This window comes from Artibeus jamaicensis, unplaced genomic scaffold (assembly GCF_021234435.1).
Source record: "Artibeus jamaicensis isolate MK-2021 breed Jamaican fruit bat unplaced genomic scaffold, CSHL_Jam_final scaffold_369, whole genome shotgun sequence".
Classification (NCBI taxonomy): domain Eukaryota; kingdom Metazoa; phylum Chordata; class Mammalia; order Chiroptera; family Phyllostomidae; genus Artibeus; species Artibeus jamaicensis.
In genome coordinates this window covers 34341540-34368790 of record NW_026522042.1, presented here as the reverse complement: position 1 = coordinate 34368790, position 27251 = coordinate 34341540, and the positions used below count along the sequence as shown (strand labels likewise).

Sequence of the window (27251 nt, the reverse complement as noted above, 5' to 3'; positions counted from 1 at the left end):
ATCAAGCATGGCCTTGCTTATTTTCCCTTTGTAGTTCAACAAAAGGTGGCTCCTCAGGGTGGGAGGTGTGGAAAGGGGGGCCGTTCCCCTAGTTCTCCCCCCGGGCAGTGCTGGGCAGGAAATAAGCACAGCTGTCAGAGGCTGCCTCATCTGACGAGTGCCAATTTTTGTTCTGAGATGTGCTGTTTTGGACGGTGAACACGGATGCACACAGAACAGGCCGGGAGCACGTGTCTGAGCGCCCTGCTCCTCGCTCTGTGTACCCACTTGATGTGTGTCCCGTTTGTTCCCACGTGGCTTTTGTAATCTTAGAGCTGGGAGGATTCTCTGCCATGTCCTAGGAACTGTTTGAATGAAAACAACCTCCTGCCCTGGCTGGTGTACCTCAGTGGGTTGAGTGTGGGTCTGCCAATCCAAGCGTTGCCAGTTTGATTCCTAGTCAGGGCATGTGCCTGGGTTGCAGGCCAGGTCCCCAGTTGGGGGTGTGTGAGAGCAACCACACACTGATGTTTCTCTACCTTTTTTTCTCTTTCCCTTCCCCTCTCTCTAAAAATAAATAAATAAAATAAAAAGAAAACGAACTCCTTCATTCAATTACATGGTTTTAACACCTCTTCTTTGAATCACACCACAGGAGGGCCTTCCAAGTCTAATGGCCCTCAGCCCCATAGAAGATGCAGGTCTCCTGATAAAGTTTCTCAGCGTCGGTGTGAAGTGAGGAGTCGCTGGGGCTTCTCTGAGTCCACTGGGGAGGTTAGCTTTTGGGCTGTGTCCTCCTCACGTTGGGTTTGCTGGCTGCCTCTACAGCTACCTGTCAACCCAGAGCTCTGCATTTCAGGCCACCGAGGGCAGGTGACCAGCCCATGTAGGGTTTGTACCCCAACCAGCTTCGAGAACACCCACAGCCTCAGTTCTCTGTCGACCTCAGTTCTGCAGACCAGTGTGAGTACTGTCAGGGGAAGCCAGGTGTGGTCAGCGGCCTACAGAGCAGCAAGGAAGATGGAGGAATTAGGTGATATATAGGCTGAGGCTTGTGGGGGAGCAAAAGTCAGGATTGGGGGTGAAGCTTGAGGAGGGTCAAGCTTGAGTCTCAATATCGACCAGCTCTATGAGCCCTGGAGCTCAGATAACATACCTCAGCAGCTGTCTTTCTGTAAAGAAGGCAACCATTTCTTGAGCACTGACCCCCCAGGCCAGCACTGGCTCGGAGCTCCTGCTGTCTCCAGGTCCCCATACCCTGGGCCTGCATTGTAATCATCTTGCAGATGTGGTCATGGGGCCTGGGGAGCTAAGTGGTGTGCTTGTGTTCATGCAGCCAGGACAGCACGAACCTGGCCCTGAAGTCCCAGGCTCACTGAGTTCCATGACCTTGGACATACTCTTCCTCATGCTTCCTGCATTGTTGGGAGGACCCCAGGTTCCATCCAGAAATTTAATTTATGACCCTAAGGTCATCACAGTAAACACGCTCTTCCCAAACATAACAGTCTAGTCCCAAGGGGCAGAGTTGAGAGACCCTGTCCAAACTCAGTAGGAAGCACAGAGGACTGAACAGGGATAAACCAGGGGTCTGTCTTGGTCAAACACTTTGCTTTGCTGGTGACACTGGAGGCCCAGAGAGGTGGAGTGGCTTCTGGGGCAACACAGCCAGGAGGTGGCTGGGAGAGCTTTTCAGGTATAAACATGTGAAAAACACCTACTCCTCAAAATCAGGGGTTTGAAACCAGAGTCAGACCCCAGGCAAGGACACAGGGCTGCAGAGGGCGCCCGCCAGCACTCGAGCCTGCACCGGGCCACGAGGGCGCTGGTAATGGCCTCTTGTTGTGACCACGCTGCAGCTCGGAGAAGCCAGGACCTGTTCCACCATTATCCAGGGGTCAGGCCCCACCCACCCAGGCTTTGCCCCACTCTCGGTGCCCTCTTTGTCCTTGAGGTCATTCCTTCTACTCACCGTTCCCTCCTTGTTGCCTCCTCTCCAACGACAGGACAGGGTCAGAGGGCGCTGCTGGCTCTAAGGAACGAGGGCCTGGGTACATCTGAGGCTCCGTCCCCAGGGAGACATTCAGGGAGCTGAGAGGCCTCACTGGCCAGCAGTTCTTCTTTTTAGGAAACACAGGCCCTAGGCCAGAAGAAAAGATCTTGTACATCCTAGGTGGGTTTGTGGGGACCCTCTGGGAGGGTGGTCTGTGGCCATGGGTGTGAGGAATATTCTAGAGGGGGAGGGCAAGGGTGCCTGAGCCCAGGACAGCTCCTGTGGGGCCTCAGCAGATGGGGTGTGCACAGCCCTGGGTGCTGACTCAGGGCTGGGTGCCGGCCGCCCTTGCAGGGCTCATAGTCCACTCATAGGGAGCAGAGCACAGAGGGCAAGGCAGGTCCTCTGGGATCCTTACCCTTCCTGACCACATGTCCCCCACCCCGGACCCCGTACATCCCCCAGCCTGGGGCCCCATGGGACTGGGCAGGGCTCACACTGGCTCCCCAACTCTCCTACTGGGCCATGTAAACCAAGCTTAAGTTCAAAGCTGACTTAGCCCCTCTGTGGTGGGCTTGGCAGCATCGGAAGGTGAAGGGACAAGTCTCGGCCTGAGTGTCCAGTTTGGTGGCCGCTGACAGGAAACCCACTCCCTCCCCACAGAGAGCTGTACCGCACGTGTGAGACTCGGATTGGGAAAGCACAGTACTGAGAAAGAATGCAAAATAACTTCAAATTTGGGGTTTATGCTGAAACAATAGTATTTGGGGTTGAACAACATAATAAAGTTACTACCATCTGTTTTGTTTGGGTGTTTTCGTGTGACTGCCAGAAAGTCCACATTGGCATCTGTGCTCGCATTGCATTCTGTCGGACGGCGCTGGTCCGGATAGAGGGGCATCTGGGCGCTGAATCTCGGCACCTCTGATTTACTTACTGATACAGGGGTTCAGAGGAAGGAGTTCCTGGAAGTGTCGTGCTCCTGCCTGGACAGGTTCATGGTAGTAGTTCACTAAAAGACAAACACGACATCATCTTATGTAAGAGGTTGATGCCGAGGCGACCATGGCATGGATGACATAAGCACCCATGCCCTGGTGCGGAGTGCCTGGGGCCATCCAGGGGCAGTCGGAGAGCAGGGTCCACGGTGCAGGTGGCGCGGAGGCCTTGCTCGGAGGGTCTGGGGAGGTGAGCACCGGGAGCGGGCCCTGCGGCCAAGGGGTCCCTGCCTCCTCTCTCAAGCCCTGAACATGTCAGTCAGTGCAGTGAAGGGACACTGTGTCACAATCACAAAGTTTGTTTTGTTCATGGTAGCTGCATTATTTCTGTATTTCAACATGTAACATGTGCATCCTCTCTGGTCACCTTTGTCTGGATCCCTGTCTGAGCTTTGCAAGCGCATATGTCCCGGGCCCATCCTCAGAGCCGGGCTGGTGCTTCTCCAGTTGTTTTGTGGTTGTTGGAAGTTGGTTCTTTAGTAAATTCTTCAGGAAGGGCTCATGGGGACGATACTCCCTGAGAGCTTGCAAATTTATGACTTCTTCTGCCTTTATTCTTGCAGAGCTGCTTGGCTGGATTCAGCCTTCTTGGCTCATATTTTCTTCCCTGGAGTATTTTTAAAATGTTGCTTCATTGTTTTCTAGCAAAGAGTTGCTATTGAGACATTTAAATGCCAATCTTATGTTCTTTCCTTTGTAAACAAGTTTGGACTCTTTGTTTGAATGCCCAAAGGATTATCCCCCTATCTTCAGAGTGTGATAGTTTGTTAGGGTGTATGTTGGTGCTGTTTGAGACACACACCCCCAGACCACAACCTACCCCATAAAAGTTGTTACAATAAAAAAGAATTTAATAATTTTCCAACAGACAGCAAAAATATATCAGAAAATATGACTAAAGAGCGGATGAAAATTGTATCCTAATATTTCAAAATGAATTAAAAAAATTAAGGCAATATTTAAGCTTTGAGACAAGAGTACAAGTGAGAAATGGAAAAGCTTGTAGCAATATAACCAGAAAACAGGGATAAATGGAATAAGTAGAGAAATCAGGAAATACTGTGAAAAACAAAGGAAAGCCAATTTCAGAAATGGAGACTAAATTTAAAACAATCTAAGAAGACTGGACACCATGGAAAGCAAGGAATAGGAAATGAAAATGACCAAAGTGAAGAGAATTAAACAGAAACAGAAAAAAATGTAAAGGTCTGTGAGAAAGCCATGAGTTTCAGAAGAAGAGAGAGGTGAGTGTGAGCCAGACATGTGTGTTATGTGTCTGCCTGCCTGTGTTTATGTATCTTTGAGTGTGTATTTGTGGTGTACAGTGTGCGTCAGCCTGTGTATGATGTGTGCATATGTGCTTTTTGTACAAGTGTGGTGTGTATCTGGATGTGTGATGCGCCTGTGTGTGCATGCATGTATGAGTGGGCCTGAACATGTATATGTGTCTGGTGTGTATGTGTGTCCTCTATGGTGCACATGTGTGCACATGTGTATATAACGGCTGAGTGTGTGTGGTGTGCACGTGTGATGTGTGTGCATGCACGCATCCATGTATACAGCATGTCCTCCTGTGCACACTGATGGATTTCCATGGACGGTGATTGGGCAGCTCCTGGGACATAGCAGGAAAAGTAAGAGTCCTCCGAGCTGGGTTTCTCTGCGTTCTTACTGGACTCCGATGGTCTTCCTCCCGGAACACATCCCTGCTCTCCACAAATGTCTTCAGGGACACTCCACGGCCTTGTTTGCAGAGCGCTGTCCTTAGCCCAGCTGTGTGGCACTGTCCTCACTCCGTCCAGGCTCTCTTCCTGACCCCTCGGACCTGGGCCTTCCTCCACCCCGCACAGTGCCCTGCTCCAGTCCTGGCGGTCCTCTCCTTTTGGGGTGACTGGTGTTGGTGACTTGAGGTCCACTGCCCAGGGCCCTTTTGATTTCCCACTGACCTGGGCATGCGCTGACCCCTTGTTGGCTGGGGTACGCTCTGGTGGTGTGGCCTGTCCTGGAGGAGGTTGTCCGTGTATCTTGGTATCACTCCCTGATTGTCCGTGTTGGTTTTTAGGAGTTTGGGGACATGAGCTGAGCCTGCCATGCGATGCCCCGATCCCTGCTCTTCCTCAGCCCCTGGACCCCTCTCCACCCCCAGAGGACTTCTCTGGGCTCTGCCTCAAGCCCATGGCTTTGGATGTGCCTGGTGCTGATGCCTTTCAACTCTTTGACTCCCCTCCCCCACCAGGCAGGTGCTTTCAATGGAACAAGACTTGGGGCGACAGGCCTTCCTCCCGGGCAGGGCGGCGCTGTGGGCCCTCTGGGTGACTGCATTTGCTCATCAGAAACTCAGGCAGTGAGTGAAGATTAGAGACAGAAGACATTTCTGAAGAATCAGACTGGAGTTCAGGGGAGAAGTCTAATTTCACAGATTTGTAATGGCTAATAATGTCACACAAAATAAATAAAACCCCTGGGTGAACACCCTGAAAAGGGGCCAACAAGACACAAGCTGGAGCCAGGGCAGTGGGCGCAGGGAAATGGTGGCCCTGTGGCTGCCTCACTGGCCAGATTACAGCTGTGTTAAAGCCTCATGCGGTGTCTTGGACCTTCTAGCCTCTGGAATTGTGAGGGATAAGCTGTTGTAGGTTAAGCCCCTGTCTGTAGTGGGTTTGTGGCAGCCTGAGCTGACTCATCCACAAATGGAATGAAGTTACCTCCAGGGCCCTGAACTGGGACATTTCTGACAAGCCAGCAGTTCCTCCTCTGTCCCTGCAGCTGAGCAAAAGGTGTGAAGGAAGCTGGCCTCTCTCCCTGATTGTAAGCTTCTCTTTTGCTGGTGATGGCCTCAGTGAGAGGTCCCTTTTCACCTTCTCCCTGCCTGCCAGCTCAGCATGGGGGCTTCTGGGATGTGGGCAGGACCTGGGGAACAGATGCTCTCTGTCACACGCTGCCCAGCATGGGCCTCTCTGTGCTGGCTCCAGATCCTCGCCTCAATGCACAGTTTCCTTGACCCCTCCCAGCAGGTAGAGAGAAGTGAGCAATGGGCCAGGCACATTCACCCTAAACAACCTGTGACGTAAGAGGCATTGTTCTGAATTTGCCCCTGGGGGTTAAGGTCACCAAGCTCACAGCTCCAGCTGTTCTGGGGCCTCACAGGAGCTCCACAGGGGCCTGGGGTCCAACTCACCTGGCAGCGCTGGGGCAGACGCGGGAGGCAGACGCGGGAGGCCGGGAGGCTCCATACGCTGATTGCAGGAGGAGAAGGCTGCTTTCCACGGAATCACTGAAAACACAAGATGCACGTGAGAGGGTGAAAACCACCAGAAACCACCTCAGCTGGGACTGTGTTTGCCTGGTGTGAAAGACTTCTTAGAAATACCACTCCTGTTTCTACGTATGAAGACAATACAAAACATAACGGTACAAGCCCTCTGCCCATCTCTTTGTACCTGAAGTGCCTGTGTGACTGTGCTGGGTCTTGGGGGACTAGGTCTCAGGTGTCCCTGACACAGAGGGCAGCTTGTGGCCCCTCCTGCAAGCTGGTGTAACCAATAATTTGAAAAAAGAGCCACTTTAAAACAGAATGAGAGCTGCCATCCCAAAGGAGCTGCCTTGAATGTCTGATACCTCAAACCTTGGAATGTTAAAAACAGGGCAAAATAACATTTGGACTGGGCCTAGGGCAACATCGTGTCCCGGAGATCTGTTTGCAAAGATAACAAGAAAGCAGTTATTATGACTACGGGACTGAAGATTGAAAACACTGTTTAGAATTAGTGATACTATGTTATCTGCGCCAACAGCGATGCCTCCCCTGATAACTATTCCTTTTCCCTTTCTCATAAACACACCTTGTCTTTGCCTCCTAATTGGAACACTATTTGGGCCTCTGCTCTTCTTAGTGATCTCAGTAAGTGCTTGTTGCCTCTCACTTTGCAAGGCCTTTAATTTGTAGGTTAGCACCGATTAATGCCGACTTGCCCTCCCAGGCAGCCCCCAGACTGTGGCGTAGCAATGTCACCAAAAGCAGGTCTGTCTGTCTGTTGCTTCAAAAGCCAATATTCAAGAGGCAGGTGCTGATATAAAGGAAAGTGGTTTATTCAAACACCCGCATCTAAAAGATGGGGAACTGACATCTCAAAGCCCATCTCCCCATCTTGGTGGAGGCAGAGGTTTTTATAAGGAGGGAGATGGGGACAGAACAAAGAGATCAAGGGAGGGCTGAAAAGTTCTCTACATGCAAATGAGCAGAGTCCATTCCAATAAGGCAAGTGATGGTCCCATGTGCATCAGCCCGGTTTAGTCATCCTGGATCCACAGTTGAAGGTCAGCAAATCTCCCAGAGCTGGGATGCCTGACGGTCAGAATCTGCATCTTTTGAAGTTAATTACTAGGATTCTAAAACAAACATTCTGTTCATCTACAAGCTAGATATTAGTCAGAGTTCCCACTCACAGAAATAATGTCAAAAGAATGGTGGGTGCACTACAATTTCCCACTGCTACAATTTTCCATGCTACGGAAAGGGTCCCAGGCAGTGTGAGAAGTAGCCACACCAAGGGTACTGCTTGCTGGGCCACCATAACCGGGGTTTTACTTTGTTCGTGGTGGTTGAACCAGTGTAATCTGTGTCCTGGGGCTTGGCCTTCTGAGGACCCAGCCCTGGAGCTGTCATTGCAGTGGAAATGTTGGGATGCAGGCCCCACCCACAGCACCCCCTCCCTCAGGACCGGGGTGTGGTGGCCATGCTAGGGCTCCAGGGCCATGGGCAAGGTCACATTCCTGAATCTCCACAGGTTCCCCTGCACGTCCTCCTGCTGTCAGCACTGAGGACAGCCCCACTGCTCAGGCCCCAGGGCTGCGGGGGCTAGACAAGAGCTCTAGGGCGAGCTCATGCGGCCGGAGTGGACCCAGGACGCCCAGGGCTGAGTACGAGGAGCAATTCCTTCCATTAAGGCCCAGGAGAGCCAGGGGCAGCCACAGGCTCCTGTGGTGAGTGAACTCCAGCCTTGGGGAAGGGCCTGCTTTTCTTGGTGGAGAAAGGCTCATCATGCCTTGGAGCTACACAGCTGCACCTGCCTAGAAGGTTGTACGCACACACCCACACCCACACTCACCCTCACGTGCACGGTCACTCATGCAGGCACAGGAGAACTTCAGCTTCCAAACGACTACAGGTAGTTGTCTTCTTGTAGCCAAACGTCACGTGTCCTCATGGAGGCCTTCACGGTGGCGGAAAAGCCAGGCGACTGTGGAACAACAGCAGAGCACAGCTCACCGTCGTGGGGATCACATTCCCATACCTGCATGCATGGCCGAAACCTCCCTTTCTGCTTTGTCCCGTCTGTCCACAGGGGGCGCCAGGTGCGCAGCCACGGATCCCTAAGCAGCGCAATCCCTCTGACCCGTAGGTGCAGCTGCACCGCTGTGTGCATCTGGTTACACCCCACCTTCTCCAGAGAGCCAGACGGGATGAGACAGGGCTCCCTTGTCAGGAGTCCGCAGCGCCCTCTGGGTGTGTGCTGGGCAAGAGGACACTGCTCCAGCTGTGTCAAGCCACTATTCCTTTTGGGTCCGGTGGCACTTTCTGGTTTGCATCTAAATCCTGTTTTTATGACTCAGGTTGGGGCCGGAGGAGGGCTGGTTCCTACATAGATGGGAGTGAGCCGGGTTCCAGGCAGCTCTGGCCCCAGATCTCCTTGGAATGAGGGCTCCAGAGAATGACAAAAGCCCCAACATCTGTACTACACCCAGCAAAGAGGGTGGACTGTGAGAAACCCAGGGAGCAGACGGGCTCAGTGGCTGTGGCTGGGACCCCGGGGCAGTGATGCACACAGAGGTCCCTTTCGTCTGAGGAGACTGCTGGATGGATGTCGGGTGGCGCGCTGCGGCCCCCAAGGGAGGGACCCCACCGTCCTCTAGTTCTGTGCTGCATTTCCCTCCCTCAGCTCCCAGTTCTTTCAAAGCAGGAACGGTCATCCCTGATGTCCTCACGTTCACCCTGGGGCTTGGCACACAGTAGGCACTCGATAAACTGATATATGAACAGTAAGGGAAGAGGGATGGAGGGGAGGTTTGGGCCTTGCTGGGAGTTCTCCCAGCCACAGCTGGCACAGTGTGGACTTGGCCCAGCCTGGTGGCCCACGGCTTACGCTCCTTCCCTCAGGAGCTGAGGGCCAGGTAAGGGCTGTGCCTGACCCACCTGGACAGAGGATGTCACTTGTTCCTGTGCCCAGGCCAGAGGGGATATGACTGTGAGTTCACATCCAGTTTCCTCAAAGACACAGAGAAGCCTATGATTCTGTGGGTTGGCTCAAAGACGTTTTCCAGGAGCAAAATGTTCTAATGAACACGGAAAAGAAACACTGGCCTGCATTGTGTCAAAGGAATGTTTGTTGAGACACAACGTCTGGGTTACGGTGATGTCAAAACCTCCTGTCAACTCAGTCCCCCGTTGTTGAGCCCCATGCATACAAAACTTGTGGGCGAGCAACTCAGTTTTTGCCCTAATTGACTTAATGTATTGGTGTCATGGAGACGCAGACACAGAATAACTTCCTGACAGAGGCTTAAGCATAAGAACGGATTTCCAAGAAAGACTACATTATTCTCCTCTCTGGAGGCTCATGGGAAGGTGTTTGGGTCAATTCCGGGCAGAGGAAGACTTGGGAAGACGTCACAAAGGCCTTTGAAGTTGGATGACTTTGACCCTTCTGGGCCACCAGAGTCACTGAAAGAAAGGCCACTGAGCTCACATTTATACACACATGTTAAGCGATCTTTGTGTGCTTTCCAGAATAGCAGTGAGTTGCAAAACGAGGCATGCAGTCTCACGATGGAGCCCATTGTTAATTCTTGAATAGTTCTAAATGATGCATGCTTAAAATTAATCTGCATACATTTGGCACGGAGTTCATGGACGCTCCTCTTCTTAACATTAACTTTTAGTTAATACTCATTTTGTTTGCAAAGCCCTGAGCTGAAGTTGACTAGAAAATACCCAAAGTGGAGAAGCTGGTTGCTTTTAAAAGTAACATTTAGTTAAAGCAAAAGTTTAAAACACCATTTTGCTAAACTTTGGGATGTGTTTGGAGGTTTAGCCCTGTCTGCTTATTGAGTGAAGCACTCTCTCTTTACAATATTAGAAGCAGTTAAATTCTTTCCTGGTTCGCACAGGCTACACACGTGACCGACTCTCAGTGTCTCGAGGAGAGGGCAGGGAGCAGGCGCACACCCTCAGTCCAGAGAGTTTCGCAAGCCTTCCCGCAAGATTAAATGCTGGGCCGCTGGGAGGATTTCAGATCTGAACTGGAAACATATTTGTTTTTTCTGCTTTGATGAGTTTCTGCTGTTTTGCAGAGCTTTGAAGTTTACTCATTGACATTAAATTGCATTAATTACTTTTTAATTTATACTTTTGTGCACAACTTTAAGGCTTTACAAAGGGCCTAACATGTGCATAGATTCAAATAATTCAAAGGAACGGATCCCACAGTTACTTCTAATTGGCAGCAGAACGTGGCCTCCAGTTTATTACAAACTTATATGCTCTGGTTTAGAGCTAATCTCAACTTCCCCTTGAAGTTGGAATTCAAAACCTCACTCGCGGCTTGACATGGTATTATCCAAGGAGAATGTTTGTTTCATAATTTGAAACAAGAACCTGAATCTTTTATGAGGCCCAATATTATTTCCATATGAGGAACAGAGCTGGAAAGAAAGCAGTTAGAACAGAGCAGCAAGTCTGGATGGTGCCCCTGCGGCCCCGCAGGGAGCTGTGACAACTCTACTTATGTGTCCTCTTCAACTAAGGTCCTGCCTGGGGAGTGTGCAGAGCATGCTTTCACCCCGAGTCCCTGTGGGGTGGCAAATCCCACCAGCCTGGCTGGAGGGGAGCTTCAGTTCCCATCTTACTCTCCTTCCCTGCAGACGCCTGCAGTGTCCACACAGAACCACCAGTGCTCCTTCACTCAATCGTCCCTTTCTTTCTTTCTTTCTTTCTTTCTTTCTTTCTTTCTTTTTCTTTCTTTCTTTCTTTCTTTCTTTCTTTCTTTCTTTCTTTCTTTCTTTCTTTCTTTCTTTCTTTCTTTCTTTCTTTCTTTCTTTCTTTCTTTCTTTCTTTCTTTCTCTCTTTCTTTCTTTCTTCTCTCTTCCTTCCTTCCTTCCTTCCTTCCTTCCTTCCTTTCTCTCTCTCTCTTTCTTTCTTTCTTTCCCTTCCCTTTATCAGAAATTTCTGGAGGGCGTGCTATGGGAGGGGTGTCTTCTAGGCTCTGGGGGCCAGCAGAGAGACAAAGAGGACCTGTCCTCCCAGGGAGCATGGTAAGCACACAGACGGGATGGCAGAGGCCCATATGCAGGCAGGGTAGGGAAGCCGGGGCTGCTGCTTTATCTAAAGCCCAAGGGTCTGTCCCTCCAAGCAGACCCCAGGACAAAAACTGAGATATGGGATCATACCGGGAAGTGGTCCCAGAAACCAGAAGTGGTCTATATTCCCCAACAGTGGGCAGGAGAGCAGGGGTGTTCTCCGTCACCTCTGCCCCGGGGGCACTGAACTCCTGCACCATGGGGCTGCCCTGCCCTGGGGCCTGGGGACAAAGCCATGTGATCGGGGTGGGAAGCTGCGAGCATGTTCACGTGTACAACTCATGAACATATACAACTCAACACCCCCAAAAAACCCCAAACAACCTAATTTACCCAATTAAGAATGGGCAAAGGACCCAAATAGACACTTCTCCAAAGAAGACATACAGATGGCCAATAGGCATATGAAAAGGTGCTCAATGTCACTACTCATCAGAGAAATGCAAATTAAAACCAGAATGAAATATTACTTCACACCTGTCAGAATGGCCATCATCAATAAATTAACAAACGACAAGTGCTGGCAAGGATGTGGAGAAAAGGGAGCCCTCGTGCAGTGCTGGTGGGAATGCAGACTGGTGCAGCACCGTGGAAAAGGGTATGGCATTTCCTCAAATAAATTAAAAATGGAATTGCCTTATGATTCAGCGATTCCACTTCTGGAAATACATACAAAGAAACACAAAACACTGATTTGAAAGAACATATACACCCCTATGTTCATTGTGGCATCATTTACAATTGCCAAGATTTGGAAGCAGCCCAAGCGCCGATCAGTAGATGAGGGGGCAAGCTGTGGTGCATTTACACAATGGAATATTACTCAACCATAAAAAAGAAAATCTTACCTTTTGCATCAATGTGAATGGACCTGGAGATTATTACGTGAAATAAAGGAAATAAACCAGTCAGCGAAAGACAAGGATCATACGATTTCACATATCTGTGGAGTCTAATGATCAAAATAAAGTAACAAATAACATAGAAGCAGACTGCTAGATGTAGAAAACAGACTTACAGCTGTTTGAGGAAAGGAGGGTTGGGGGTGAATGAAAAGGCAGAGGGATTAAGCCAAGAAAAACAACTCGTAGACACAGACAACGGTATGGAGATTGCCGGAGGGAAAAGTGGGGGGTGGGGGAAGGAAGAAGATAAATGTGGGGATAAATAGTAAATGCCTTGGGGTCGTGAATGCACAACACAACATACAGATGATGTGTTATAGAACTGTACACTTGAAACCTATATAATTTTATTAACAAATGTCACCTCACTAAATTCAACAAAAAAAATTTTAAAGGATGCATGTGGGAAATCATTAAGAGAATAATAAAAATCTAATATGGAGGAAATAATAAGACATATTTGATGAGTCAGAAATTGGCAAAGAAGGATAAAAAAGGAACAGAGGAGAGCACTGCAAAGCAAACTGTCGTGCGGTGAATTTAAACACTATCACATACAATGGAATAATGTGATTGTTACCTCATCACATCATTAACTTATATAATGATTTAATTAGTTGAAAGGCAAAGACTATCAGGCTGCATTACAAAAATAAAGCAAAACATACTTCGTTTCTTCAGATGGCAAGTCAAGGTAAGTACATGAACACAAGAGGGTGGAGAAGACACATCAGCAGACAGACAGAAGTCAGTAGAAAACTTTAGATTTGAAAAACATGGCAAAGAAATCTGACCTGGTTGACATACAGAGAACCCTGAGGCTAAGAGATGACCACAGTATACACTTTTTCTTCAAGGGCAGACGGCTCATAAACCCACACTGATGATGCACTGGGCCAGTAAGGCCTTAGCTAATTGTTAAGGGTTGAGAACATGGGGAGAATAGTCTATGACCACAGTGAAATCACTAACAACAAGATACACGGTAAACTGAAAGCAACAAATGCACAAATAAGATAAACAAGATAAACAAACAAACAAACAAACAAAAACTGATAGACACTGACCACAGTATGGTGGTTACTGGGGAAAAGGAGCTTGTGAAGGGGTAGTAAAGAGTAAAAAGGGTCAAATATGTGGTGATGGAATGAGATTTGACTTTGGGTGGTAAACACAGTGTGATATACAGATGGCATATCACAGAATCAGACACTAGAAATCTATACAATTACAGTAGCCAATGTCACATCGATAAATTTCATTTAAATAGAGAAAAAGTACATGGAAAGATCCTAAATGTTTGCATATAAAGTGATAAACATCTAAAAAATCCAACAGTCAAAGAGGTTCTAATGGAAATTAGGAAATATTTTGAATTGGATGAGGATGAAAATGTAAGGTATAAACACTTGTGCGATGTACTGACAAGAAGAGCTGTACTAAGAAAGTATACAGACTTTCATGCGTATGTTAGGAAAAATGCTGGAAATCAAAGAACTAGTATGTTTGTCAAGAACTTGGAAAGAGAACACAAAATCACACTATTGCAGTCAATAAATTAGAAGAGAGAAAACAATTATGATAACATCAGTAATTACTGAAATGGAAAATGTTACACAAGAAAAAATAACAGCCAAGTGTTGTTTGCTTATGAGAGCATAGTTAAAAACAAAATGATGAACTCCTAGAAAGTTTGATCAAGGGGAAAATAAGGCACAAATCAACAATATCAAAGATGAGAACAGAACTGTCACTAAGGAGCTCACAGATGTTAAATCATAAAAAAGTATGCCCAACAATTTATGCCAATAATTTCAACAGTTCAGATAAATTAAACGAATTCTGAAAAATACAAGTCGACCAAAATGATGCAATTATGAACGGTCCTGTTAAAAACATGAACACAATTATGCTCTAAAAATTAGCAACTCATAATCCATGGAATGTGAACTGCAACACAGCCAAAAGAGGTACAATGCAGACATGCAAGAATGGCAAAATACTAAAAATAAATCAATATGTCACAAATAACCAAATAAAATAAAAACAATCCTCTCAACAGATGCTGGTAAAAAGCTTTTAACCATTCAACTCCCATTCATTACAACTCTAAGAAATGAAAGAAAAGCAAGTAAATTCCTTTATACAATGAACAGTTTCTATAAACATCATGTGGAATGCTGAAATGTTGAGAGATTTCACTCAAAGGGCCATGAATACCAATCTTTACCACTTACGTTTAACATTTTACTAGAGACTCATTCCACTGCAACAATACAAGTAAAAGAAACAGAAAGAAAAAGAGGGAAATAATACTATCTTTATTTATTGACAACACATATAAAATATAAAGGAATCGGCCCTCGCTGGCATAGCTCAGTGGGTTGAGCGCGGGCTGCAAACTAAAGGGTCACCAGTTCAATTCCCAGTCAGGGTATGCGCTTGGGTTGTGGGCCAGGTCCCCAGTGGGGCCATGTGAGAGGCAGCCACACACTGATATTTCTCTCCCTCTTTTTCTGCTTCCCTACCCCTCTCTCTAAAAATAAATACATAAAATATTTTTAAAAAGAAATGTTATGGAGGAAAACAAATATTCAAAAATTTTTCAATAAAATATAAAGGAATCTACAAACAGCTATTAACTGATACATGATTTCAGCAAGATCATGACTCCTCGGCCAGGAATGAGGTCCATCCAGCGGTCAGCCTGGCTCCGCCGATGGTCACCCCTCACCCTCCTGACAACAATACAGGTTCAGCCAGCAAGTCCAATGGCCCAGATGGCCCAGGTCCCACCATGTCTGGCCTACCCACTGGGGTGCTGCGGGGAGTCGGGGAGGGAATGTCTCCTCATGGAGTCCTGTGGCTTCCCCACCAGGGACCCGATTTTCTTTCAGGCACTTGCTTTTTTCCTATTCTTCATGCGTTTGTCAAAGCACTGCCAAGGCATGCCTCACCATGACAAGTATGACAAAAGCAGTTTTGAACCCACGTCCCCCCGCCCCCCCCGCCCCCCGTCTCCCGAACAGCATTCTCCGAGGAACCAGGGTTCCACGGCCCGCACGTCAAATGTCTGCTTTGTTTTCATGGGCACTGCCTTTTAAAACAGGAGCAAGGCAAAAACGTCCTGGTTTACTCGATATGTTTTCTTTTCCTTTTGACTTTGGTACAAATCGTTTCTTATTACTGCAATCGATATTTAATAAACACTATGGTCAAAGGGAAATACCGGGCTGCTCACCGTGAGAGCTGAAGAGGCGTGAGGCAAAGGGGGAGCCGGGCAGGAAAAGCATGCCAGAGCGTAGTCTGTAAAAACAGTGGAGCCGGGAATGTGGTAGAATAAAGGATCCAATTGTGCCTTATTTATTTCTCTTACACTGTCTTGGCTGGTGAGTCTCGTTAAATGCTTTCCTGGAAAACAATGCATTCTTCTTTCCACGGGCACTGTGTACATCCCCACGAATTGTGAGGGGCCCTGGGAGGAGCCCAGTGCCGAGCCTGTTGGGGCGCCGAGGAGCCGACGTCCCACACAGGGTGAGGTGGACCCACAGGGCAGCCTGCTGGGGACCCTGGCACCTTTGCTCACAGTCCTGCAGGGGCTGGAGCAGAGGAAGCCGTGCTGGTCTTTGCTCTTGGAGAGTGTGGCATCGGTGCAGGGAGGGCGAGGCAGTGAGACAGAACAGCTGCTCGTGAGGAAGGCACCACTGCAGATCAGTGGGCTGGGGTGGTCTTTTCAGCAGCTGAACTGAATGTCGGCATGGGGGGGAGGAATGAGCCGTGACCCACAGTTCACGTCAAACACAGAAATAAACTTAAACTGGATCGTAGACCTTACGGGAATGTGAAAAGCATAAAAGTTCTGAAAGGAAACAGGAAAATGTGCTCATGACCCAGGGGCAGATTTCTCAGACATAGAAAGCACTGATCCTAAAAGAAAAAATCAGAATAAATGGGACTTTATTGCAATTAAGAACGCCTGTTCATCTGAAAGCTCCATTGGAGGCAGGAGCCCAGCCCAGTCTGGGGAGATGTTAGACCTGACAGGAGACGTCCAGAGCCTGGACCAAGGAGACTTAAAAGTGATCAAGGGTTGACCTGGCATGTCCCAAGGGAGGAGTTCTAAGTTACCATTAAGTGCGTGGGAAGGTGCTCAATAACACTAATAATCAGGGGAACATAAACTAAAACCACAACAAGCCAGTGCTGCAGATGCTGGACAGCTGGTGTGCACAGTGCTGAGGAGGCTGGAAGTAGGGGGAGTGCCAAGAACCGGGGCCAGGGACGGAGGGCCAAAGACCGGGCGGGGGCTGGGGAGAGGACAGGGTCAAACACAGTGACCTCAAGGCTCGTGTAATCTACTGGACGCGTCTACCAAAGCTGGGCACATGCCAATTCCCGGGCCCGTGTCCACCCAGAGTACATGTGTGAGAGGCCGACAGGCCAACACACATGTCCCCAAGGCTGTGTCAACCACAGCACCGAGTGGAAACACTCACAGGTCAGCCAGCTGCAGGACGGAGAATGTTGAATCACAGGACACAGCTCCCTGAGCTGCGAGGGTGGAAGGAGGCCAGCCGGTGGCCAGTGTGGCTCTCTCTGGAAGCTGAGGGACAGTGGGCACTGGTCCAGGTGATAGGAACGGGGACGGCGGGATGTCTGGGCCAGGCACTGACCGGGAGTGGCCTCTGGGGTGTGGGTACCTTGTCTGACCTGATTTGGAAAGAGGAATACATGTCTACAGGGTGGGGCAAGGTTAGTTTACAGTTGTAGAGTACAGGAGACACTTTATTCTTGTATTGTTATTTATTAATTATTGTATTATTTTTGTACGAATAACCGTAAACCTACTTTTGCCCTACACTATGTATACAGCTGTATTTATGCATATAGTCCCATCAAACTCCACAGTTAGGAGCTGTGCGCTCTCCTGGATGTGGGCTCCCTCGATTCAAAGGATACACAAGTGCACAGTGTTTGCTGGTCCTGCTTCCAGGTGAATGCACATCCATTCCTGGGAAACCACAGGTGTGTCTGGGTGCGGCCAGCGCAGCTGGAGTGAGGGGGAGGGTTCTGGCAGGCACCCCACCGCCCCACCGGAGAGCCCTGACTCCGGTTTCTTCCCTCGGGTTAAAGTGATTGGGAAATAAAAACACAAAGTGAAAACTTTCTCAGGGAACATTTAATCAACTGCTGGTTTTCAAATAGGTGACAGCAGTCGACATGGGCTTGCAGGGCCACAGGTAGCTGCCTGCTCTGCTGAGTGCCCCACAGCCAGATGCCCCAGAGCCTCGCCTGAGCCTGCGTGGGAAAGAGCATTTCAGCAGCAAGAGCTCATCCCACGAGCCGGCGGCGGGGCCCGCAGACGCCAACTCCCCCTCTCCGCATCTCTCCCTCTCTGAGTCTGCCTCTCCCCGTCTCCCTCTCCCTGTCGGGCTCCGTCTCTCTGTCCCTCTGTGTTTCTGTCTGTCTGTCTCCGTTTCTTTCTCTGTCTCCCTCTGTCTCTCTGCATCTCTCTCTGAATATTCCTCTCTCTGGTCCCAGGCCCTCCTGACTCTGGTGTCCTGGGTGGTCCCTGCTGCCTCCAGGCTGACTGCCAGGCCAGCGGGGAGCAATACTGTGCACACGTGTGTGTATGTGAGAGCCTGTGTGTGCCTGTGTGCTGGGTGTGCATGCATATGTGGGTACACGTGAATGTGTGTGGCATGTACAGAGCCATCCCTGACATCCCCCACTGGCCAAACTGCTTCTAGGTCCCCAGGTCAGGCCAACCCTGCTGGTCTCCTAGAGCCTGGGGATAGGGGGTGGACAACAGACTCCTGATGGGAAGGAAGCTTGAAAAGCAGGGTGGACAAGTGCAGAGTGATGGTGGGCGAGGGGCCATGTTACCTGGGGGCAGGAAAGAGCAAGAAGACAGAAAGGAGCCAATGCTAGGACCCGAGATGAACCTTGTCCACCAAGTTGGGGATCATGTAGCCTGGAAGGCCAGGGAGAATCCCCAGGAGGCAGGGGTTTGGAGGCACAGGGCACAGAGGTGAATGATTCTGGATACCTGGGCAGGGATGAAGGTGGAATGTGCTGGGACTGTCGTAGCACAGGAGGAGGGGATGGACTGGGCGCAGGAAGAGGAAGTGAGGAGGGGCCGGCGTCCTGGGGAGTGTCTGAGGTGAAGGGAGAGGACACAGTCCCTCTGGCTGAAAATCCATTTCCCGGAGCTCCCTGGGAAGACCCGGCAGGAGGGCCTGGAGGGAGGGGTGCTGCAGGCCGTGTGTTTTCTTCAGCGACTTGCCCGTATTTTGGACTAAACAATCCAGTGAAGAGCCTCACTGGGGATGACTCCTTCTCTCATAACTGAGGAGGGCTGGCAGCCTTCTTGGGCAAATGGAACATGCGGAAATGACTTTAGAGCATGAAACCCTTCCAGCAAGTATGCAAATGTCCCGGGGCTGTCCCACACCGCCATCCTGCAGTTGGGGGAGATGCAGACCCCCCACCCACCACAGCACATGGCCACAGCTCTCTTCCTGTTAAGTTTGGGGTCCCTGTACCCTGCAGGCTCTGGGGGGGTCCACTCTTGGTCAACCCAGGGACAGCTTACTCTGTGCCCCCAAGATGAAGTGCCACCTCTCTTCCTCCTCTGTCTTCCACGGTTTTCATATCTTCATCCAAAGCTTGCAGGGATGCTGAGCAGCAGTTTCCAAATGATGCCACCCCTTGCCCTTCCCTCTTCGATTCAGCCAGGAGCACAGGGAGCTCCCCACCCGCCCCAGCACACCCACTCCTGGAAACCTCCGCCAGCCAACCCCGCCTGGCTCTTCCTCCTCTCCCAGCTGTCCTCTTCGCCTGCACCTACTGCGTTCAGCCCCCAGGCCTTACTCAGCCTCTGCACCCAGGGACCGGGATGGCCAGGCTGCACCGTGTGCTGAAGAAGTGGGTGACCACAGTTAGTGTCATTCTCCTGGGACATCTTGGGGTGGTTGGAAGTGTGTGGCCACATTTTAAAAAGAAGCTCCTCTTCCATGATGGCTGAATAAGATGGGTGTCTTTTCCTTGCCCTGGTTGGTGTGGCTCAATGGATTGAGTGCCAGCCTGTGAACCAAAGAGTCACCAGTTCAATTCCCTGCCAGGGCACATGCCTGGGTTGCGGGCCAGGTCCCCATTTAGGGACATGTGAGAGGCAACTGATTGATGTTTCTCCTGCACATTGATGCTTCTCTCCCTTTCTTTCTCCCTCTCTCTGAAAATAAATGAAATCTTTTTTAAAAGTTTAAAAAAAAAAAGATGTGTGCCTTTTCCAGTCTGGAGAGGAGGCTTGTGTGGTAAGGCATCCAGCAGCTCCTCCCACAGGTGGGAGAACATGGACACATTAAAGAGAAGCCCACCAGGCGCCTACTGGGCAGATGGGGCCTGGGGCTTCCCTGTGTCTTCTAAGCCAAAAGGAGCCATTCATAGCTCCTCCAAAGGGACCATCCCAGGAAGATAAGAATGATGTTTTTCCACTGGTGTTTTGCAAGCTGACTTCCTTCTTTATTCTGCCAATTTTCCAGAGAAGAAAGCTGCCTTTTCTCTGGAGGCTGGCAGGAGCCGTGGGGAACTGAAGCACGCTCCCCTGCTCCGTACATAACACCCCTTCAAAGCAAAGCAGGGGCCGTGTGCTGTGTGGGACCTGGGGGAGCTGGTCCTGCGGGCCAGGCTTCTGGTGGTGACCCCGCCCTTTACCTGCTGTCTCTAAGAAGTCACTCACCTCAGGGAAGGCTGGGGTAAAGGAACAAAAGAATAATATATATTCCTCTCCTTCAACTTGTGTCGAGTCTGAACCATTCCTGTCTTCAGAGACAGAGAGAAGCTCTGTTTTTCCTCTTCTTATTGAAAGGAGACCTAACACGTGTTACAGCAAGCCTTTCCTGGAAAAGTGCATGGCTTGGTGCTGACTGACGTGTAAAACAACCTCGAAAGCAAAAGACCTGCTCCAGATCGGCCCCCAGCAGGCCCCTCTCCCCCACTCCACATTCATCGCTGGGAGGCAGCACTGGGGGTCAGGGTCCCCGCCCCTTACAGATCACCCGCAGCCTCCTTGGGCGCCGGTGTCCGGACTGGAGCAGCCTGAAACCCACCTGCCTGGACAAACGTGCTCCTTGTTTTCTACCACATCCCCTCCTATACCGAGGCATTTGGTCAGTTTGCAACACAGATTTCGGGCTATTGTATCTTTAGAGCAAAACAAATGATAAAATAGTAATAACACAAGGCATTCAAGCTAGTCGGTCCCCGTGGACGAGTCGCTAAAGAAAACAAAACTTGCCTTAGAAGCATCCTAGTCCTCAAAGCTCTCTTTCTCTAATTTCCACTTTTTTTCAGACTTTCTCGTGCAGCCTGCGGGCTTGGAGCTGCAGAATTTAATCAGTTACCTTAGAACCAGAGTGGACCAATTAACCAGTTGACTGGTTAAGCAGTCCTTGGAGTGAGGGCTGCGGAAGGATCCTTGCTCAGAACGGACTCCATGTACACTCCTGAGAACGTTCCTGGGTTCGCGTGGTGCACTCTCTGACATCTGTCTCTCCTTACACTTGTAATTTTTAAATCTTTCCCCCATCTATTAAAAAACATGTGTTTATTGTAAAAACAAAAGTTCAAAACTGGAACAAAGGTCTCCCATCCTCCTTCTAAGAGAAGCCGCTTCTGTTACCAACTCAACGTGCATTTCGTGCAGACCCTTCCCACGCGTCTGCGGATGGGACTGTTTCTGTGCACATGGAATCCTAGCAAAGTTTTGTGCTAGGAATGGCTGCTTTGCATCTACAGTCAGTCCTGGACGTGCTTCCACTTGAGTCTGCTCACAGCCTGGCCCTTTTTAAAGGCCGTGTCGTATTCCATCACCTGGATGTGGTGATTTAACTCATGTTCCTGTTGGTGGGTGTGGAGGGTGTTTCCAGTGATTTCATCGACTTGCAAGCAGGGTTGCTGTGGGGGCACAACTCCCACACTCACCCACACTCACCCACAAGAGCATACCCACACTCACACATGCAAGCATGTCTGTAGGAAAATTTCCCACGGCTGGCGCCCTGACCCAAAAGACAAGCCCACGTTTCTCAGTGTGGAACTCGTCAGCATGACTAACTTACCCCATTCTCATCTCAGACATACCGCCCAGAATAAACCAGCCCACGGAGACCAGTGGTCACTGAGGCCAGAAGCCCCTTCATCCTGCCTCCGAATCTCATCCAGGGTGAGCCCGAGACATGAGTCCTTACCACAGATGCTGGCTTGTGCCACGACCAACTAAACACCTCAGGGCTCTGCATGCAGTCCTGGGGAGCTGGCTGTCAGCGGTCATCAGTATCACCAGAGCTGTGCTGAGGACACTCGGTATCTAAGAGGCTGCTAACAGGGCTCCGTAAATCAGAACTGAACTAATGTCACCACTCCCGTCATCCCAGCTCAGTAGACGTCATGAGCAGACTCAGACTCAGTCCAGGTCACTCCTGGGGTGGACTGCACGTCATGCTGCCGTGACTCCAGGGGCTGCCAGCAGGTCTAAGGTGTTCTGGCTGCCCGGCAGGATCAGGAGGTCTTTCAAAAGGAGGGACACTCAGGACCTTTTGGAGGGACCCCGGGCACTGAAAAGGCAACGTGCCAGGTTGATTCTAATGCGCAGCTGGGCTGAGATGGCCTCACTCCTGGGGGCCTGGCTGCTCTCGTGACAGGCTGATCACTGCCCAGGACTCTGCTGGCCCCAGGAGCTCCAGGTCCCCCGGAAGCAACAGAGCCCCTACCCTGCGGGAAAAGCCGGGGGCTTGGAGGCTCCCATGGACTTGGACCTGAGTGTCACTTTTGTTCCCCCCTGTCAGCAGGAAGAAGGGACACTCACCCTGGCTGTGTTGTCAGGCTGCTCTGGCCACAGAGGAATGGCCCCTCTAGCGCCAGCCCTGTGGTCGTATTGCAGTCTCTTTTCTCCTTTATTTGCGAATTCTTCTAAGGAGACGCTTGATCAGTGGTTCCCAGAAACTGGTCCCCAGCCAGTGCGAGCCCATAATGAAATTTTCCTCCGTCTGTGGTAAAAACAAGAAAAACAGCGCCAGAGGATGGTTCTTTCGGTAAGGCTAACGAGAGTTCACCAAGAAGGCTGCCCTTCTTTCGGAGAAGGTTCCTACCACTCTGTCCAAGGGAATAATGACCTGCCTGTGCACTTCTCAGGTGGAGGGCTCCCTGAGGGACTTGACTTTTTGTGATCCAAGGGTGACCCAGCCCCTGCCCCTGCCCCCCACCCCTGCCAGCAACCTGGAAGGCAGAGGGTGGTTCTGAAGGCCTCAAAGGGCTGAGCACAGCAGAAGGGGCCCTGCCCCACTGGGGGCTGGGCCAGACGAGGCCCCCACCTTCTCCTGGGACACTGGCTGCAAGGCTTGGACAGCCCTGGCAGGAGACGTGAGTAGTGTCCCTCCCCTCTCTGGCCACCTCCCTGGACTCCCACCCCCCATGAGAGCCTGAGCCGGCACCCTCACACAGGTGTGGGCGATGTGCAAAGCCAGGTGCTCTCGGAGGCCAGATAAACTGGAGCGAGGTAGCTTCTGGCTTTTTTCGTCCCAGTTGCCGATGATTATCTTGCTTTACCTTTAGTCCATCTTTTGGCTGATGGCCACCATAATTACACCCATTATGAGGATGAAAATGTGGAGGGATCCACATTGTCACACAACTAAACGGTCTCAGCACCAGCTCTGCATAGGGGCACCCAAGTGGCTGAGGAACACGAATGTGTGGGGTGCCCACAGACCCATGACTCAGAGTCCTGGGAAGCCGGCCAGGGCCCTTGCTGGCAGCCAAGACAGGGAGGACCTCAGTGAAAGTGTGTGCAGCCTCCCACCGCCCAGGCTCCTCTGGCGCCCCAGCCCCTGCCCCCACCAGACTGAGGAGGGAGCAGGTGCACACTGGTCTCAGGACAGGCGTCCTGGCAGCAGCATGGAGCTCCTGCCCTGGCTGGTGCTGTACCAGGATTGGCAGGCATTTCCCCACCTGATGTCATATTGATGAAATATTTACAGTGAAACTTGGGAAGGCTGCCTGAGGTCCCTGCTCCCCACAAGGTGAATCCTAGGAAACAAGAGACCCCCGGTGGCTTCCAGGCACCTGGAACCTTCAGGAGCAGTGCTGACCACAACCTTGGACCCCCTGGGCCACCCAGCAGTACCCTCCACTCTACCCCTACCCCATGCTCAGGGGTCACTGGACAATTATTGAGTTTCTCACCAGAGCAGAGTCACTGCCCTATGTCCCTTCCCTGGCCAGGCCTGCCTCCCCTACAGTCAACAGAGACCCAGGTCAGCCACCCCTAGCCTCTCTGGGCAGAGGCTTCCAAATCTCAGCTGGCCTTCGCCACCTCACATACCTGGTGGGGGACCTCAGTCTTCCCCCCAGGCCCCATGACAGAGGAAGGTGCCAGCTCCCTTAGGGCCTTGGAGGGAACGCTTCTGGTTGCAGAGCTCTCACACACATCAGGCCACCTGATGACCAGAGAGAAACCCAGACCGTGCCCTCTCCCTGCAGAGGCCATTGGGGCTTCCCCATAGCGCTCAGTTCCCCCGGGCGCCCGCCCACTGCACACTGCAGCCTCAGTGGCCTGGTCCTGCTCCCCTGCCCTCTGTCCCTGACGCCACTTCTCAGCATCTCAGATGTGGAGGTCTTCCCCAGCAAGGGGGCCAACAGGAGGGGCCTGACCCTGGGTCGGCCCTGTAGGTCAGGAGACCAGTGCAGCTGCTCCCCACCTCTGTCCCACGGGAGACGGGTGGGGCAGAGCCGGGCGAGGCAGAGCTGGGTGGCACCCAGCAGGGGGCCTAGTCGCCATGCCTGCTGCAAGCGTCCTCCTCTCTCCGCTGGCTCTCTTGGATCTCCTTTCATCATCTCATTTCCCACATCTGGTGGGGGTAGAAGAAGCAGGCCCGTGGCTGTGGGCCCTCGGGGTTCAGCATGTAAAGACTGAGCCCCCTTTCTAGGGGAGCAGAGAGATAAAACCTATGGGCCCAGGACAGTCCCCTGGGGAGGCCTTAATGGAGGCTCCTCCTGCACAAGCCCCCTCAGGAGAAACGTAGCCGTGCGCTGAGTGTGGGGAAGAGAACCGGAGGAGCAGGCCGTGAAGATGAAGGGCCGCAGCTGGAGTGGGCGTGCTGTGCTTTGTTCTGTTTTCACCCTTGAGAAGCAGAGCTCTTTGGTCCATGTCTCATTCCCACAAAACATGCCAAGTGTCTGATTCCTCGTCAAGGCCAGAACGGTGACTGGGGGCAGACAGACTCTGGTCAGTCAGCTCTGGCGGCCTAGGAGGATGCGTCCTGAGGCACCAAGCGATGGCCAGCAAAAGCTGAAAGCAGGCAACCGGAGTTTGTTCAGAGAGAGACTTTAATGATGCTCTTGAGAGCTGCAAGCATTCAAGTTAAAGAGATGACTTCTGCCAGGAAAGAAATGTTTAATGCCAAGTGTCAGCATACAGAGAAGAGGCGCCCTGGGAGCCCGGAGGCCGGAGGGATTGCCCAGGGTCCAGGAGCTTCAGAACCACTCGTCCTCACCTGGGGGCATCAACCAGGTGACCAGCGACCAAGGGAGGCACTCAGGCAGTGTCCCCAGCTTGGGAAACCCAGGGTACTTGAAAAGCCTAGGAGAGAAAAGAGAGCAGTTCAGTTTGATAGAGTAGCACAGTAGGCACACACCTACTGTGTGCCCTGAATAAGACAGGGCCCCTGCCCTCTGGGACAACATGACACCCTCAGTAATTTTAAGTTACTGAGGGGCTAGTTGGGGGTCTGGTGTTCTAAGGTGCTGAAGCCAGGCTGAATCATGGCCCTGTATGAGCTCCTGCCTCCCACAGCTGTGGCCACTTGGAGTCACCCGTCACAGTCTCCCCTTCCCCTGCCTAAACCTGCTTGTAAGGGCACCAGGGCAGATGGCCAGGGAACCTTTTATCTTGTGCCTGGACGACCACAGCAAGAGGACTAGGGTCAGGGACCTTGTTTACAGAAGAAGAAAATGATATCAGATACAAACGGCTGAGTGGCTATTGTTAGTAGCTGGACCTGCACAGGGTCCTTGCCCGCATCCCATTGCAGCCCTTCTGTTCCTGCCAGAACCACTTGTGGGAGGAGCACTGAGTAGGCAGTGGGGGAGGAGGTCAGAGTTCACCCATACAATCTGCCTCCATCCCAGTCACCCCGGGCGACTAAATTTGTGTTTCTTCCCTAAAAATCTTATGTAAGCAAGAAGCAAGCAGATAGAGGTGGCAATAGTCTCAAACCCATCTGAGTTTCTTCGGGCTTGCTTTACTTAGAGAGGGGAGCCGTGGAGGTCGCGCTAGCCCCCTCTCCCAGCCCACCTCTCCTATTGCTGACCTGGAGGGGAGACATGGCTAGAGGGACAGGAGGCCGAGGTCACTGGGGGTCGATGGGCTGATCTGGGGTTGAACATGTGCACATCTCCATCGGGGTACACCTCACAGGAAGCACCCTTCAACTCAATAAACATAAGATGGTCATTGTGTGGACGGGGGCTGTGTTCCCCAGGCCACTCACAGGGCTTTGAATGACCACCTGGGACCCGAAGGGCCCCTGGCTGCACCCGACGAAACAGTGTTTCCAGTGTGTGGTTGCAGTTTCTGAGAGGACAGCCCTGGTGCAGGCTGTGAGCAGCGCAGACCACGAAGAACAGCGTCGTTTGCTTCTCCTTAAAAGGGAACAGATGGTGACAGTAAAACCACAGAAACAGGATGAGCCCCTGCTCTGGATGCCCTGTGCTCCAGTGACATGTGGTGGGCCAGTGGCCCCTTTCAGGTGAGGACCCCGCATTTGATGCGTTTTGTCCTGATTTAATGAAGAACACACTTGTGCTTCGTTTGCAAAGGCTTCACGAGTGCAAAGGTGTCCGGCTGCACATTCATCTCCAAACGCCTGGCCCAGCGTTTCCCTCCCTACTGGAAGCACCAGCTGACGGCAGGAACACTCAGGCCCCTAGGGGAGGGTCCCCACAGCCACATCCCTGTATAGACTAAGGGTTCCTGGACCATCCCAACCCGAGGCCACACCAGGGAGACTGGTACGGATGGTACAGCCAGTGCAGCTGTGGACACAGAGGGGGCATCAGGAGAGTCACCTCTTCTTGGGCATGTCCTTCAGGCCTAGGGAGACTGAGCTGTCCAGACTTCAAGAAGAAGCTCCTCCTCCAAGTGATGAGGTGCCCCACCCTGCCCACATCCACCTCCAGGTTTTTGGAAGCATTGAAGTGGTAATGAGAAGGCTTTGAAAACCTGTAACAATGCAGATTAATGACTGAAGATAAGGCTGCAGCATAGCCCTTCTCTTTGAAAGTACTGAGAACTGATTTTATCAATAGGCAAAACTGTCCTGGAGGCTCCGTGATGCAGAAGGGAGAATGCAGGACACAGGTGAGGCCCCCACCCTGCTCTGCCTTCCTACGAGCTGCCCAGGACTGGGGGCCACAGGGCAGCCAGAGGCCTTGGGCCAGGCTCCAGCCGCAGCTGCTGTGCGCCAAAGCTGGTCCCGGTGCATCCCGTGTTCCCCACTATCCCTCTCCTCTGGGCTTCGGTGGACAGAATGCTGCAAATATCCCTTCCCACACTTGCCAACCCTGGAGGATGAGGACACTCAGGGGACCAAGTCCAGGGGAGGGCAGAACAGTGTGTCCACAGGCAAAGTCCCTGCAGGCCCATCCCACAGGCAAAGGGGGTAGAGGGCTGGCCCACAAACAGACCTCAGCAAGGACACACTGCTCAGCATCACGAAAGCAGGGTGCCTACAAACAGCGCCTGTGCAGAGGCTCCAGGAAAGCAGACTCACCTGGTAGCGTTCACGTTGTCACAGCACCACCATTGCAAACCTGACACCACCGAACTGGGCAGATGACAAGGGGAGGCACAGTTCTAAGATACAGTTTTTCGTATTTTTACGAAGAATGCTGCCTCTGAAGTCCAATGTGCATGCGGCCCATAGGGCCCCCAAGGCCCTGCAGACCCCTGTTCTAGGCCCA

General features: G+C 51.4%; 1 long non-coding RNA gene across 1 annotated transcript; it reads right to left on the bottom strand.

Moving 5' to 3' along the window:
- Positions 1-24686: 24686 nt before the first annotated feature.
- On the bottom strand, positions 24687-26483 carry LOC128626156 (uncharacterized). The gene is made up of 3 exons (XR_008390080.1): positions 26358-26483; positions 25781-25931; positions 24687-24870 (listed from the first exon to the last, which is right to left on the bottom strand). It is a non-coding gene; the product is annotated as an uncharacterized LOC128626156 (long non-coding RNA).
- Between the last annotated feature and the right edge of the window lie 768 nt (positions 26484-27251).